Raw genomic sequence first — 15,138 nt, 5'->3', positions numbered from 1 at the left:
TAGGGGTGTCTATATTCTTGATTCCCCATGTGAATTATTATTATATCTTCTGTTCAAAGGTCTCAGAAAAATACGTATTTGATAAAGTTTATCCAACAAGCATATTACTTTTATGACATTCCGAGAAATCTTATTAATGTGTTTCATATGCATTTCATGCATTTATACATGCACATTGACCCATGAACAGATGGCGTTATATACGCGTATATATATATGGGATATGGAAAATGTTACGGCGTTATATACGCACCACCACCTGATCAGCTGGTATACGTTGATGAATTGCCCATAGTGGCCGAAATGATGTGATGGGATGCCCTCAGAGACTTGATGATATTATGAACATATATACCTATGCATGGTATGATATTTATACGCATATGCATGACATTATAAAAATGAAATGATTCACAGAGTTATGCAAACGTACATGTCGAGTTTTTTACTCCATGTTTCTCTCGTGTATATTATTTTCTGATTTTTATTCCTTACATACTCAGTACATTATTTGTACTGACATTCCTTTTGCCTGGGGATGCTGCGTTGCATGCCCACAGGTCTTGATAGACAGGTCGAGAGTCCTCCAAGTAGGCGATCAACTCATCGGAAGATGTTGGTACACTCCATTTGCTCCGGAGTTGCTTGTTTGGTCAGTATGCCTGGGGACGCTGCGTTGCATGCCCACAGGTCTTGATAGACAGGTCGAGAGTCCTCCAAATAGGCGATCAACTCATCGGAAGATGTTGGTGCACTCCATTTGCTCCGGAGTTGCTTGTTTGGTCAGTATGATTTAAATGTGTCTTGTTTGGTATGGCAGGGCTCTTTCCCAACCTTTATGACAATTATGTATTCTTAGAGGCTTGTAGACAGATGTCAGGTACGTAAAAGATTATATGGCCTTGTCGGCCTATGTTCAGTGTATGAGTGTTTATTTTGGTCTTAGAGGCCCATATGTCTTATGTATAAGTTGGTATTACATGTTGTATTCTACCTATCTCACGACAGCCTCTCCGGCTCAGTTATCTATGATAGTATGATACGAAAAGATACGTTATGTTGGTACTCAGTTGAGTAAGGGTACTGTGTGCTCGTCGCGGCCAATCGGTTTGGGCCGTGACAGGATTAAACACAATTTCAAATGGCTCACCACTCGATCCTTCTAGAGTTTACTTCCCAATTCATTAGGTGTATCGTTCGTTGGCCTGTTACTTCAAGACTCATTTTTCTTTAACAAATAGGCTGGCTACTCTTCTGATGGCCATATACTCAGGTGAGGGAACAACGAGATACTTTGGGAATGAAGACGCGAGAAAACGTATTCATGGAGGAGAAAGTGCCGCATGGACTTCCACAATGCCAAGTAATTCCCAACCATATTATTATCGTGATGATGACAATGAGGAAGTGTCCGAGTCAAATTATTTTATGAGTATTCGCTCGAATTACCTTCCTTTGAAAAATGGATTGACTTTCATCGTGGAGCCTTATACCTCTCATCGCTACAGTCGTCAATTCGATTTTTATCAAGACATCCCTGGTTACTTGGATCAAGATTTTTGTGAGTGCTCTTTAGACAAAGGATTGGAACTTTTACAAATTTGTGTTTTGTCTAAAATTAGGCCAAAGGCCACATTTCCTATTATTCCAAAGATGAAGAAGTATGTCTCGTCCGAATAAAAGTCTTGGTGGGAAAGAGTGAATGGGATTTTTCTTGAAAACCACTTGAAATCTTTGGCGAATACCGTTGGGCCAGTTACTGCTATGCCTCTAGAGATCACGCCTCAAGAACATAATAGGGAGGACAAGCCTCCTATTTTAAAATCCAAAGTGGTTGTACCATGCGGCATTAGGGGACCTCCATATAAAGAAGTTCAAAGAAAGAAGGGACCTGTTCAGGCTCATCAAGCCAATGAGGGTTCCTTTCCATTAGGCACCATTGTTCCTACCTCCAGCAAATGTCCATCCCAAAATGAGAGTGATTGTAGTCATGGAGTCCAAGACTTCAAGCGGGTCAAGCCATATTCAAACAAACAAGGAGATGCTAATTTGGGTGTAGTCGAGATTATTGACAGCATTGGTAGTGCTTCAAGGACTTTGACAACTATCAAATAGGTAAGGATTAAAACTTTCATATTATCTTATAATATCCAAGTAATTTAACTAACCGTATATCCTTTTCTATGCAGCTAAATGGTCTTCACATTTCAATGGAATCACACCAATGCAAGCCACAAGGTAGTAGCGAATCCGTAGCGGAGCCAGACTCGAGGAAATCACTTCCAATACCTAAGTCAGACCTAGAGGTGACCTCTATTCCTAGTCTTGGAGACCTAATTTTTGCCAACGATCAACACCAACGATGTCTATCTTTGATGGAAGAAAGGTTGTCTTGACTCTTCGCAAAGATTTCATTTTGAATGCTTGGACTAAAATTCATGCAAAACTCGAGGACCTTACCGCGGACAATGCTTCTTCTCTTCAATTTGAGATCCAAGTGATTCTCGAGGAGATGGACGGAAATGGTGTGGATATTTCCCCTCTAAAAGACCTATTGACGTCTTTCTTTGAGCTTGACACTTCATATGACCAGGCACGATCAACTCTTTTTGACAAGGTTGTGGATTTTGAAAAATCAGAGTCATTTTTAAACACCAAGGAACATCTTGATCTTGTCTTGATTGAGAAAGGGGAGAAGGTCGAGAAATGTTGATGACTTGGCCGACGTGGAGATGAAGAAACAATACCTAGAGGCAACCCTTAAAGACTTGGTCAATTACAATTTGTGTTTAGATTAGTCTATATAGAGTATTTTATTTGCCTCTTGTTTGTTTTTATTTTTGGCATTTGATTAACTAGCGGCTATTCTTAGAAATGAAAACTCTATCTGTTTTACTTTATATCACGTGTTTTCATCAATGTCCCTTTTTTCGTTGCGGTTCAATATCAATAGTTCTTTGCTTGTCATGATGTATTGATGTCCCCATGATAGAACTTGGCTTTCTTTTAAACACCGTTGGCGTTCATGTCTTGAAGTTCTTTGTATTTGGAGTTATATCTTTCTTTTTCTTTGAGGATAATAGTGTACATCACCTTTGCAGCTTTTGTGGTAGGAGATACATATCTCAATGTGATAACGTCTAAAATATGAGCCATTTGATTCCACCACGTTGAAAATTTGAAACTAATCACGTTGAAAATTTTAGATTTGCGTAGTCTCACCAAAAATTCATATCTTGGTGTAGGAACGTCGAAATTATGAACCGTTTGATTTCATGAAAACTAGACTTTAAAATCTAAGACATATCCAAAATTTGGAATTAAAAGTTTTGAGAGTCGTCCCAGATATTATTTTGAATCTAACTTTAGATTCCGACACGTTGATAGTTTCAGATTTGCGCGACTTCACCAAAACCATTATATCTTGATGTAGGAATGTCGAAATCACAAACCGTCTGATTTTATGAAAACAAGACTTCAAAATATAAAATATTTCCAAAATGTAGGATTTAATACCTTAAGGATAGTTTCTGATAGTATTTCAAAGTCAATATCAGATTTTAATATACCGACGGTTTTGAATTGGCGCGACTTCGGTAAAACTTTTATGTTTGGTATGGAAGCCTCGGGATCACGAGACGTTTTTCTTGCTATCAATTGAAATTCAAGAGATCCATTCTCACAAATATCTTGGGTTCAAGTCTCATTGAATTTGAAACGTTGTGCCGATGAATCTTTCTTCTTATATTTGTGTTCCCTTTTGACGTCTCTCTTCTATTCCCTCCCCATCCCCTTTTTAGGGCAGTGAGCGGATAGGAAGACCAACAAACTTGAAGGTTATGCGAACATGAAGACATAGCAAATCCCCAGACTTTGATGCAAATATTGTCATCATTCAGCGAAGACACCATTTTACTATAGCAGCTTGCCCCCTTTATATCAAATGGGATCCAAAGCTATAGAAGAATGGTATCTCATCTCGATTTTCAAGTGCTGATTGAATGGATTAGATTCCATAGTACTTCATTCGAATGATGATTGGGACACTATGTATCTTTTGAACTCATGCGATTAAACTCAGAATGAAACTCTAAGATACCTACGTACCTCGGTGAAGAGGATCAAGTCATACCGTAGTTCAGAATGGGTGATTTTGTTTTATGTCCTAACTTTTGTCTAGGCCGCCTCTTTCGAGGAATTCAACCTAGCATACATTTTTTTTATATATATGTCTTAACTTTTGCCTAGGTCGCCTCTTTCGAGGTTTTTAACCTAGTAAACTCTTTTTTTTCTTTTTTTTTATGGTGGGCCATACACTACTTAGACTCATACGGGCAGGAGTGTAGGAACATGTAGTTTAGGCTCATGTGTCAAGGAGTGTTGCAACTTTAAGGATAATACTTCTTCAAAAACTTGCCATTGATAAGATCGATTCTCATGCCATCTGCATCAACCCGCTTGTAAGCCCCAGTTGAATAAGCTTCTTGCATGACATATGGCCCATCCCATTTTGAAGTGAACTTCCCTACAGGTTTATGGGAAGTAATAATGGGTCTTCGTACAGCAAGAACTTGATCTCGTACTTGAAAGGATCTTGGCAAACTCTTTTATTGAAGGCGCGAGACAATCGAGCTTGATAAGATTCAAGACTCTGTTGAGCTTCCAACCTATTCTCATCAAGAGCCTCCAACTCTGCTAATCGAAGTCGAGCATTTTTTTCATCAGTGATCCCTTCTTTAATAGCTAAGCGTAATGAAGGTATTTGACATTCGAGTGGCAAGACAGCTTCGACTCCATAAACAAGTGCATAAGGTGTCGCTTGTGTTGGCGTGCGATGAGTTGTATTATATGCCCACAAAGCTTCTTCCATATGGTCATGCCAATTTTATTTGGATTTGGAGACTATTTTCTTTAACAAATTGCTTAGAGTCTTGTTGAATGCCTCGACTAGATCATTGGCGACATCATTGTACATAGAAGAGTTACGTTGCTTGAAGCCAAAGAGATCACAAATCTTGTTCCTCAACCTATTATCAAATTGCTTTCCATTATACGTTATTATGTAATGAGGAATGCCAAAGCGATAGATTATATTTACTTGGATGAAACTTGCAACATTTTCCTTTTTATAGGTGCAACCAAGATGTATAGGTGCCCACCAGAGGACTTTGGTAGTGGTCCAACAACATCCAATCCCCAAGTATCAAACGACCAGGATGCCACAGTCGGATGCAACACTTCAGGAGGCTGATGAATAAAATTCGCATGGAATTGACAAGCCTTGCATCTTTGAGCGTAGTCCAAGCAATCTTTTACCATCGTTGGCCAATAATATCCCATTCTTTTTTATATGGAGGTGGAGCTTTGGTCCAGACTGGTGTGACCCACATACCCCAGAATGTGCCTCTTGCAAAGCTTGGAGTGCTTCTTCTTTCCCTAAGCATCGCAAGAGTACTCCCTTGAATGAACTTTTGTATATAGTATCTTATAGTAAAGGAAGCGAGGTGCATGACGATGGATTTCAGTCCTTCTCCTCGGATTTTCTGGAAGTATTACATAGCTTAAGTAGTCAATAATGGGTTGTCTCCATTCTTCTTTCTCAGCTTCAGAAACAGCGACAAGATGCTTGAGTTCATTTCCTTCACCTTCAACTTCATTTGGTGGCGGTACTACCCATTTTTGGCAGACAGTAACTTGTGCTTGATCATACAGGGTTAACGATGAAGCTAGGGCAGCTAAAGCATCAGCCTTCTTGTTTTCTTTCCTTCGCACATGTTGAATAATCATGTCACCGACCCATCCCATTAATGTTTTAGCATAATCATGATATGGGCGTAGTTCAAGTTTCTTGACCTCGTAAGTAGCTGGTTGATCACCAACTGAGAGTCACCAAAGACTTGCAATTGCAACCGCTTTATTTCGACAGCCATTTCAAGCCCAAGTATTAGTGCTTGATACTCAGTAATGTTGTTAGAGCAGAGTTGTGTCAACGTAAAAGCGTATGGCAGAACTTCACTTTGAGAAGTGGCAAATACTATACCAACATCGACTCTTCCACGATGTGCAACACCATCAAAGTACATCTTCCATGGAGGTTGAACTTTAATTACCATTGCGTCCTCATCAGGTAGTTCATCAGTTAGCTCCCAATCATCAGGTATAGGGTGATCTTCTAAGAAGTCTACCAATGCTTCTCCTTTTACAACCTTTTGAGGGATGTACAAAATCTCGAAATGTTGAAATTGGAGATATCATCTCGCTAGTCGATCACTAAGAACATGTTTTGACATCACGAACTTGATGGGATTTTGTAATGACCTGGCCAGTCGTTTCGAGAGTTATAACCGTATTTTCCCCATTTCTACTTCTTTTTGTGTTATTCATATATATCATGTTATATCGGATTAGTTGGTTCGGGACCAGAGTGGTTTCAGAGTGAATTGAGACACTTAGTCTCTTAAGTAGAAACTTAAGTTGGAAAAGTCAACTGGATATTGACCTATGTGTAAACGATCTCGGATTTGAATTATGATGGTTCTGTTAGTTCCAGTAGGTGATTTTGGACTTAGGAGTGCATCCGGAATGTGATTTGGAGGTCCGTGGTAGAATTAGGCTTGAATTGGTGAAATTAGAAATTTGGCGATTTCGGTCGGCAGTGGAAAATTTGATATCGGGGTCGGAATGGAATTCCGGAAGTTAGAGTAGGGTCATAGTGTCATTTGTGATGTGTGTGGTCATTCGGACGTGATTTGGTTGGTTTCGGCATCAGTTGCTGAATTTGGAAATTTAGAAGTTCTTAGGCTTGAATTCGAGGGTAATTTGGTGTTTGGATGTTTTTTTGAGTGATTCGAAGGTTCGAATAAGTTTGTATTTTGATATATGACTTGTTGGTATTTTTGGTTAAGGTCCCGAGGGCCTCGGGGTGATTCCAGGTGGTTAACGGATTTGTCGAAGTTGGACTTTACAGCTGGAGCTGCTGCTTATGCTATTTCCGCACATGCGTAAGAAAGGGTTGCAGGTGCAAGACCGCTGGTGCGCGTGGGGAGTGTGCAGGTGCGGGCAATGCTAGGCCAAGTCTGGGAATGCAGGTGCGAAGAATTGGCCGCATCTGCGACCCCGCATGTGCGAGGCCTTGAGCGCAGATGCAGAGATATGAATTTTGGTTTGGTTTCGCACATGCGCACCAGGGACCGCAGATGCGAGTCCGCAGGTGAGAGAAAGGTATCCGCAGGTGCGGAAGCTGGGGGATTAAGTGAGTTGCACAGGTGCGGCTTCTTGGACCGCAGGTGCGATCGCGTGGGTGCGAGAAAATGGTCGCAGGTGCGAAAAACCTGGTAGAAACCATAAATAGAACCCTTCGCGATTTTGGTGCATTCTTCACCATTGTTTTATTCGATGTTTGGAGCTTTTGGGAGAGATTTGAATAGGGAATCAAGGGTATTTCCTTGCGGTAAGTTACTTGAGCCCTAATACTTGTATATATGGTGATTTTCCGTTGTTTAATCAGGGTAATTAGGGAAAATGAGGGGTTAGGGCTTTGAATTTTTGGATAGTAATTTAAGGATTTGAAGGACCAGACGATGTCGGATTTTGATGAATTTGATATGGTTAGACTCGTGAGTGAATGAGCTTTCTAGTTTTGTAAATTTGGTCAGATTTCGAGATGTGGGCCCGCGGGCCGGGTTTGAGCCAATTTCGAGTTTTGGTCTAATTTTGTAGTTTTTCTTGTGGAATTCATTCCATTAGCGCGTATTGATGGTATTGTACTGATTGTGAATAGATTCAGAGCATTTGGAGGCTGAGTCCAGAGGCAAGAGCATTGCGGGCTAGAGATTTGACCGGTTTGAGGTAAGTAACGATTTTAAATCTAGACCTCAGGGTATGAAACCCCGGATTTTGTATCATTTTACTATTTTTAGTGACGCACATACTAGGTGACGGGCGTGTGGGCGTCCACTGTTAGGGATTTGTGACTTGTTCCATCCCATAGAAATTGTAAAGTTACATACTTTGTTGAAATCATATGATACTTATATGTTTTAGAAAGATTTCTGTAAATTGGGCTGAATGCCATGTTTGGGCCTTGCGCCAATGCGGTTTGGACCCTTAGGGGTTGTTTATTACCATCCTCTCATTGTTTTTTATTGAAAATCTATAATCAGTCATGTTTATACTTGTTTATCGCGTAACTCAGTTTTATAACTCTATTTCGATACATATAAATGTTTTGGGCCGAATGCCCTGTTTTACTGAAATGCCCGAGTGGCTTGAGAGATTTATGACTGAGTGAGGCCGAGGGCCTGATTTGTGAGGATGAGTGTGCATCGGGGCTACCCGCCTGCAACATACTTTATTATTATAGCACGTGAGTTATCCGTGCAGATTATAGCGCTTGGGCTAAAGGAGCCCTTCCGAAGTCTGTACACACCCCTAGTGAGCGCAGGTACCTACTGAGTGCGAGTGCCGAGTGCCGAGTGACTGGGAGGCATGAGTGATTGTGAGGTATGCCCAAGAGGCAAGAGTGATTGTGAGGTATGCCCGAGTGGCAAGAGTGATTGTGAGGTATGCCCGAGTGGCGCGAGTGACTGTGAGGTTTGTCCGAGTGGCGCGAGTGACTGTGAGGTATGCCCGAGTGGCGCGAGTGACTGTGAGGTTTGCCCGAGGGGCTGCACATGAGTGATGTTTTGCCCGAGGGGCTGTTTATGATTTTATCATTTTTGCTCACCTTTGCATTGAGCCTTTGTTTGAAAAACTGTTGGAAGAATATCTTTAAATGATTTTTACTGGAACCGGGTTTAAACGAGATGATTTGATTCAAACACTGATTTTTAACGCATGTTGTACTTTACTGAGATTTCATGATATGAACGTTATATGCTTTATTGCTCGTCACTACTGCTTAGTCTTTATTTATTGTTGTTACTTACTGAGTTGGCGTACTCACATTACTCCCTGCACCTTGTGTGCAGATTCAGGTGTAGCTGGACACGGTAGCGGTTATTGAGTGTTCTGGTTGCAGATTTTTCTTGGAGATAGCAAGGTAGTTGTTTGGCGATCGCAGCCCCTGCTCTTCTCCCTCTTATCTTCCTCTAGTTGTATTTAGCTATTTTTCAGGCTGAGTTAGCCTTGATATTGTTATAACTGATCATTCTTCCAAGTCTGAAGCATAATCTGAAGGTGTTTCTCATGCTCCTCTCGACTGCTGGAGTAAATCAAGATGTCATCAATGAATACAACCACAAATGAATCCAGATAGGGCTTGAACACCCGATTCATCACATCCATAAATGCTGCTGGGGCATTTGTCAGCCCAAATGACATCACTAGGAATTCGTAAAGCCCAAACCGAGTCTGAAAAGCAGTCTTAGGGACATCAGATGCCCTAATCTTCAACTGATGGTAACCAGACCTCAAGTTGATCTTTCAAAACACCTTGGCACCCTGAAGTTGATCGAATAAGTCATCAATTCTTGGCAATGGATACTTGTTCTTGATAGTAACCTTGTTCAACTGCCGATAATCTATACGCATCTGCATATAACCATCTTGCTTCTTTAAAAATAACACTGGTGAACCTCAGGGCGAGACACTAGGTCTAATGAATCCCTGATCAAGCAAGTCTTGTAGTTTCTCTTTCAATTCCTTTAGCTCCGGTGAGGCCATATGGTATGGTGGAATAGAAATGGGTCGGGTGCTCGGAGCCAAATCAATACAGAAGTCAATATCTCTGTCAGGTGGCATCCCCGGCAAATATGCATGAAATACTTCTGGAAATTCACGAACAACTGGTACTGAGTCCATAGAAGGAACATTCGCACTAGAATCATGAATATCAGCCAAATAAGCTAGACACCCTTTCTCGACCATACTCCGAGCCTCCATATAAGAAATAACCCTGCTGGTAGAGTGACTAGGAGTTCCTTTCCACTCTATTCAAGGTAACCCCACCATGGCTAGGGTCACCGTCTTGGCATGACAATCCAATATAGCATGATAAGGTGACAGCCAATTCATACCCAAGATGACCTCAAAATCTACCATATCAAGAAGTTGAAGATCCACACTAGTCTCAAGACTCCCAATAGTAACCACACACGAACGATAGACATGATCTACCATAATAGAATATCCCACCGGAGTGGACACACACACAGGAGCACTCAGAGAATCACGAGGCATCACCAGATATGAAGCAAAATAATAGGACACATAGGAATAAGTAGATCCTGGATGAAATAGAGTTCAAGCGTCTCTATGGTAAACTGGAACAATACCTATAATCACAACATTGGATGATTCGGCCTTAGGCCTTGCTGGGAAAGCATAAAATCGGGGCTGGGCCCCACCATTCTGAACCGCGTTCCTGAGACGGCCTCTAACTGGCTGGCCTCCACCTCTAACAGCCTAACCTCCATCTCTAGATATCTGACCTATGCCCCTAGATGGCTGGTCGGGTGGCGAAATAGTTGGTGCTAGAATCATAGAAAAGGAACCCTGCTGCTGTGAACTGCCTGATGCCTGAAGGGCAAAATCTAGCAATTTTGCTCGGGTCACCACAAGTATAACAGGTCTTCGACTGTTGTGACTGCTGACCCTGAAACTGGCCATATTGACCTAGATAACCACTCTGATGACTCTGGATCGGAGGTGTATTAATAGGAGTTGGTGGTGCACTGTAAGCTACCTAGTCAGAATATGACACGTAAGGGTCGTGACCACCAGAAGAATTGTGGGATGCCTGGAGCATTGAATAGAACGGCCTAGGAGGACGGCCTCTACCAAAATTACCCATGCCTCCAGAAAAAGCACCACTGAACCCACATAACTAACGAGGCCTCTTATCAGACCCCTGCCCTCTCTCCTGTGCAAGAACCATCTTGATCCTCCTCGCAGCATTAGCAGCCGCCTGAAAGGAAATCTCACTTCCAGTATCCTTGGCCATCTGAAGCCTGATAGGGTGAGTAAGTCCCTCAATAAACTTTCTCATTCTCTCTCCCTCAGTAGGTAGTAAAAGGAGAGCATGACGGGCTAAATCCACAAAACGGGTATCGTACTGAGTAACAGTCAGACTGCCCTAGTGTAGACGCTCCAATTGCATGCGATAATCCTCTCTCAATGTGATAGGGCTGAACTTCTCTAGAAATAGTCGTGAGAAATGCTCCCAAGTCAGTGTAGGCAATTCAACTAGTCTGGTCAACATAAAATCTCTTCACCATCTCTTGGCAAAACTCGTCATCTGAAATACAGCAAAATCGACCCCATTGGTCTCAACTATTCCCAAGTTCCGCAACACCTCATGACGGTGGTCAAGATAATCTTGTGGGTCCTCAGAAAGTGTACCACTGAAGTGAACTGGAAAGAGCTTAGTAAACTTATCCAGTCTCAATAAGGCCTTAGAAGACATGGCAGACCTATCACCGGCTTGTGCCGCAACAACTGGCTGAACTACGCCAACTGGCGAGGCTGCTGAAGCCTGATACTGGGGAGCCATCTACTCCGGAGCGGGTGTAGTGGGAGTTTGTGCTCCTCCCCCAGCCTGTGAGACGATTGGTGCCACTGAAAATGTACCATTCTGGCCCACACCCTCCATAAGACTCACCAAACGCACTAGAGCGTCCTAAAGCACTAGAGTAGCTATGAATCCTTCCAAGACCTGAACTAGTCCAACCGGCATAGTCTGAACTGAAAACTCCTCCTGAAGATCCACCTGAGGTTCTACTATGAGTGTTGCTGCTCGAGCTCTAGCTTGAGCTCTGCCTTTGCTTCTACCTCGGCCTCTGGCACGAACTCGGCCTCGGCCTTTACCCCTAGTCATAGTTGCCACCGGGGGCTCTGATACCTGTCCGTCGGTAGATGTATTATGTGTTCTTGCCATATGCTAGAGAATAAGAATAGAATGGTTCAATCATCGATGATAGAATAAAATAACACGACAAAACAAGAAAGAAGTGATATTGTTCCTAAACTTCATAGCCTCTGAGAGATAAGTACAGACATCTCTATACCGATCCTTTAGACTCTACTAAGCTTGCTTGTGACTCGTGAGACCTATGTAACCTAGTACTCTGATACCAACTTGTCACGGCCTGAAATTCCCACATTCGGGACCGTGATGGCGCCTAACATTTCACTTGCTAGGCAAGCCAACGTTAGAATAATTTTAACAATTTTTAAATAATTTAAATTCAATGGAAGTCAACTACTAAAATAAAGTGTGGAAGACCATAACTACCGAATCATCAAAATACATTCCCGAATCTGGTGTCACAAGTGCATGAGCTACTAGAATAATACAAATAAAGGTCTGAATAAAATTCAAGTTGTTTGAAAGATAATACATAGCTAAGACAAGATCGAAGGGGGCTTCAGAATTGCGAACGATGTGCAGTTATACCTCAAGTCTCCTCTGAGTAGCTGAATTCGAGAAACTCTATGGTGCACCGCTGGGACCAACGTCAAAATCTGTACAAGAAGTACATAGTATATTATGAGTACAACCGACCCCATGTACTCCGTAAGTGTTGAGCCTAACCTCGACAAATTAGTGACGAGGCTATAAAAAGACACGTTCGTAAATAACTTGTACAAGTATATACCAATATGAAAAAATAATAACACAATAAATAACAATTTATAAATTTGGGAGGGAACATGCGAAGGGGAATGATATAGAAATTTCAGCAGGAGAAGTGTCATGTATCAACCAATTAATTTATCAACAATAAAATGAGCAGCTGATAATATAAAAATGGCACGGCACCACCCTTCGTGCTTTTACTATCATTACTCCCATAAAATGATAAATAAATAATAAAAAAAATAATTGGCACTGCATCACCCTTTGTGCTTTAACTCTCTTTTGGCACGACATTACCCTTCGTGCTTTTACACTCTCTGAAAATGACACGGCATTACCCTTCGTGCTTTTACACTCTCTGAAAAAGATACGGCAACACCCTTCATGCTTTTGTACTCTTTCTTACCATGACAATGATAGTATAAATAATAAAAATGGCACGGCATCACCCTTCGTGCTTTAACTCTCTTTTGGCACGGCATCACCCTTCGTGCTTTTGCGCTCTTTCTCACCATATTCAACAATAATTAAATCAATAAAAAATTCATAAAATAATGTTCAAATAATCAATAATAAATTTAAGCAGGAATATCTTAATTAAATAAATAATTGTTCAAAATGAATTAAATTTCTCCAGCATGCTTTGACTCAACCGCAACGCATAAATACTCGCCACATCACATATACGTTGTACCCGTATATTAAAAAGCAAATAAACAAATAAATCATACTCCCTCAAGTCAAGGTTAACCACGACACTTACCTCGCTTTGCAACCAACTCACGATTCCAATAAACCTTTGCCTCGCGAATTCGTGTCTGAAATCCTCAAATCTAGTCATAAATAATTCAATATACTCAATACAAATCGTAGGATGAATTTTTTAATTTTTCGGATTAAAATCCGAAATTCATCTAAAACTTTAATAGTGGGGCCCACGTCTCGAATATCGAAAAAACTTACGAAATCCGAACACCCACTCCGAGACGAGATCAGTCATATAAAAATTATTGAATTCCGACATCGGATTGCCTTTCAAATCTCTATTTTATATTTTTGGAAGATTTTATAAAATTCCCAATTTCTTCCATCCAAATTTGAAATAAACGATGAATATTGACATGGATTTATAAAATGTAATCACTTTCGGATATAGAATATTTACCCAAGTCGAAATCATGAAAAATCCCTTTGGAATCGCCTAAATCCGAGACTCAAAACTCAAAAATGGGTAACAATGGCTAACTTCCGATTTTTAAACATTATGTCCAGCATTTTCGCATTTGCGAGACAAATTTCACATTTGTGGAATAGGGCAGCCTGTCCAGTGGCCGCATCGGCACCCAGAAATGTCGCAGCTGCGACATCGCAGAAGCGCTCCAGTGACCGCAGAAGCGGTATGCCTCGCAGAAGCTGCTCGACCATCGCGGAAGCTGTTGCGCACCTGTGCTAATTTCTCCGCAGAAGCAGAGCTCGGCAGGGCTGTCCAATGTCGCATAAGTTGCACAAAATATCGCAGATGCGACACACTAGAACCAGCACTGGGCAGCAGGTTCCAATTGCTCTGTGGCTCGTCCGAAACTCATCCGAGCCACTCTCAGTTCGTGGAAATTGCTTCCATCACTAACCAGTTCAGCTCGGCTAGTGGGCTTTTGTGTTCGAACCTCGAATCCGGACCTGTTCGACAAGACCAGATCCATCCCTTGGGAAAAAAAGGTTGCACCGAAGAAAGGAAAGAGCGAGATGGTGGTTTTTGTTGTTCCCGCGAAGCGAAGATCATTCGCTTGGCGAATAAAGCCGGGGGAGGGGGGGGGGCATTTGGGAAAGTCGGTCCGGACCTCGTCCGAATATTCCAACAAGTTCAGAAATATAATACAGACTTACTCGGGGTTTCAATTAACGTCAAACAACACCAAAATTACAATTCATACTTCGATTCAAACTTATGAATTTCAAACGTTTCACTTTGCAAAACTCGTGCCAAAACATATTAAACGAATCCGGAATGACTTCAAATTTGGCACACAAGTCATAAATAGCATAACGGAGCTATTCCAATTTTTAGAATCTTAATCCGAGTCCGATATCAATAAAGTCAAATCCGTTGTCAAACTTTGGAAACCTTTAGACTTTAGATTTCTAGTTTTCGTTAAATGACGATAATTTGAGCTAGGGACTTCCGAATTCAATTTCGGGCATACACTCAAGTCCCAAATTACGATACAAACCTACCGAGACTATTAAAATACTGATCAGGGTTCGTTTGCTCAAAATATTAACCAAAGTCAACTTAATAGAGTTTTAAAGTTCTATTTCACATTTTAATTCATTTTTCACATAAAAACTTTTCGTAAAATTATACGGACTACGCACACAAGTCGATGAATGATGCATAATACTTTTTGAGGTTTTAGAACACAGTAATGAATGTTTAAATTAAAGATGACATTTTGGGTCATCACAGCATTGCAGTCCACCAAGTCTCCATCATACTATTTATTTTATCATGTCTTATTTACATTTTGGACAGATGTTGTATTGTTGTTGTACTTCTTAGAAAA

The sequence above is a fragment of the Nicotiana tabacum genome, chromosome 18 (assembly GCF_000715075.1).
Source record: "Nicotiana tabacum cultivar K326 chromosome 18, ASM71507v2, whole genome shotgun sequence".
Classification (NCBI taxonomy): domain Eukaryota; kingdom Viridiplantae; phylum Streptophyta; class Magnoliopsida; order Solanales; family Solanaceae; genus Nicotiana; species Nicotiana tabacum.
The sequence above is the reverse complement of the archived record's forward strand: the minus strand, read 5'-3'. Positions refer to the sequence as shown.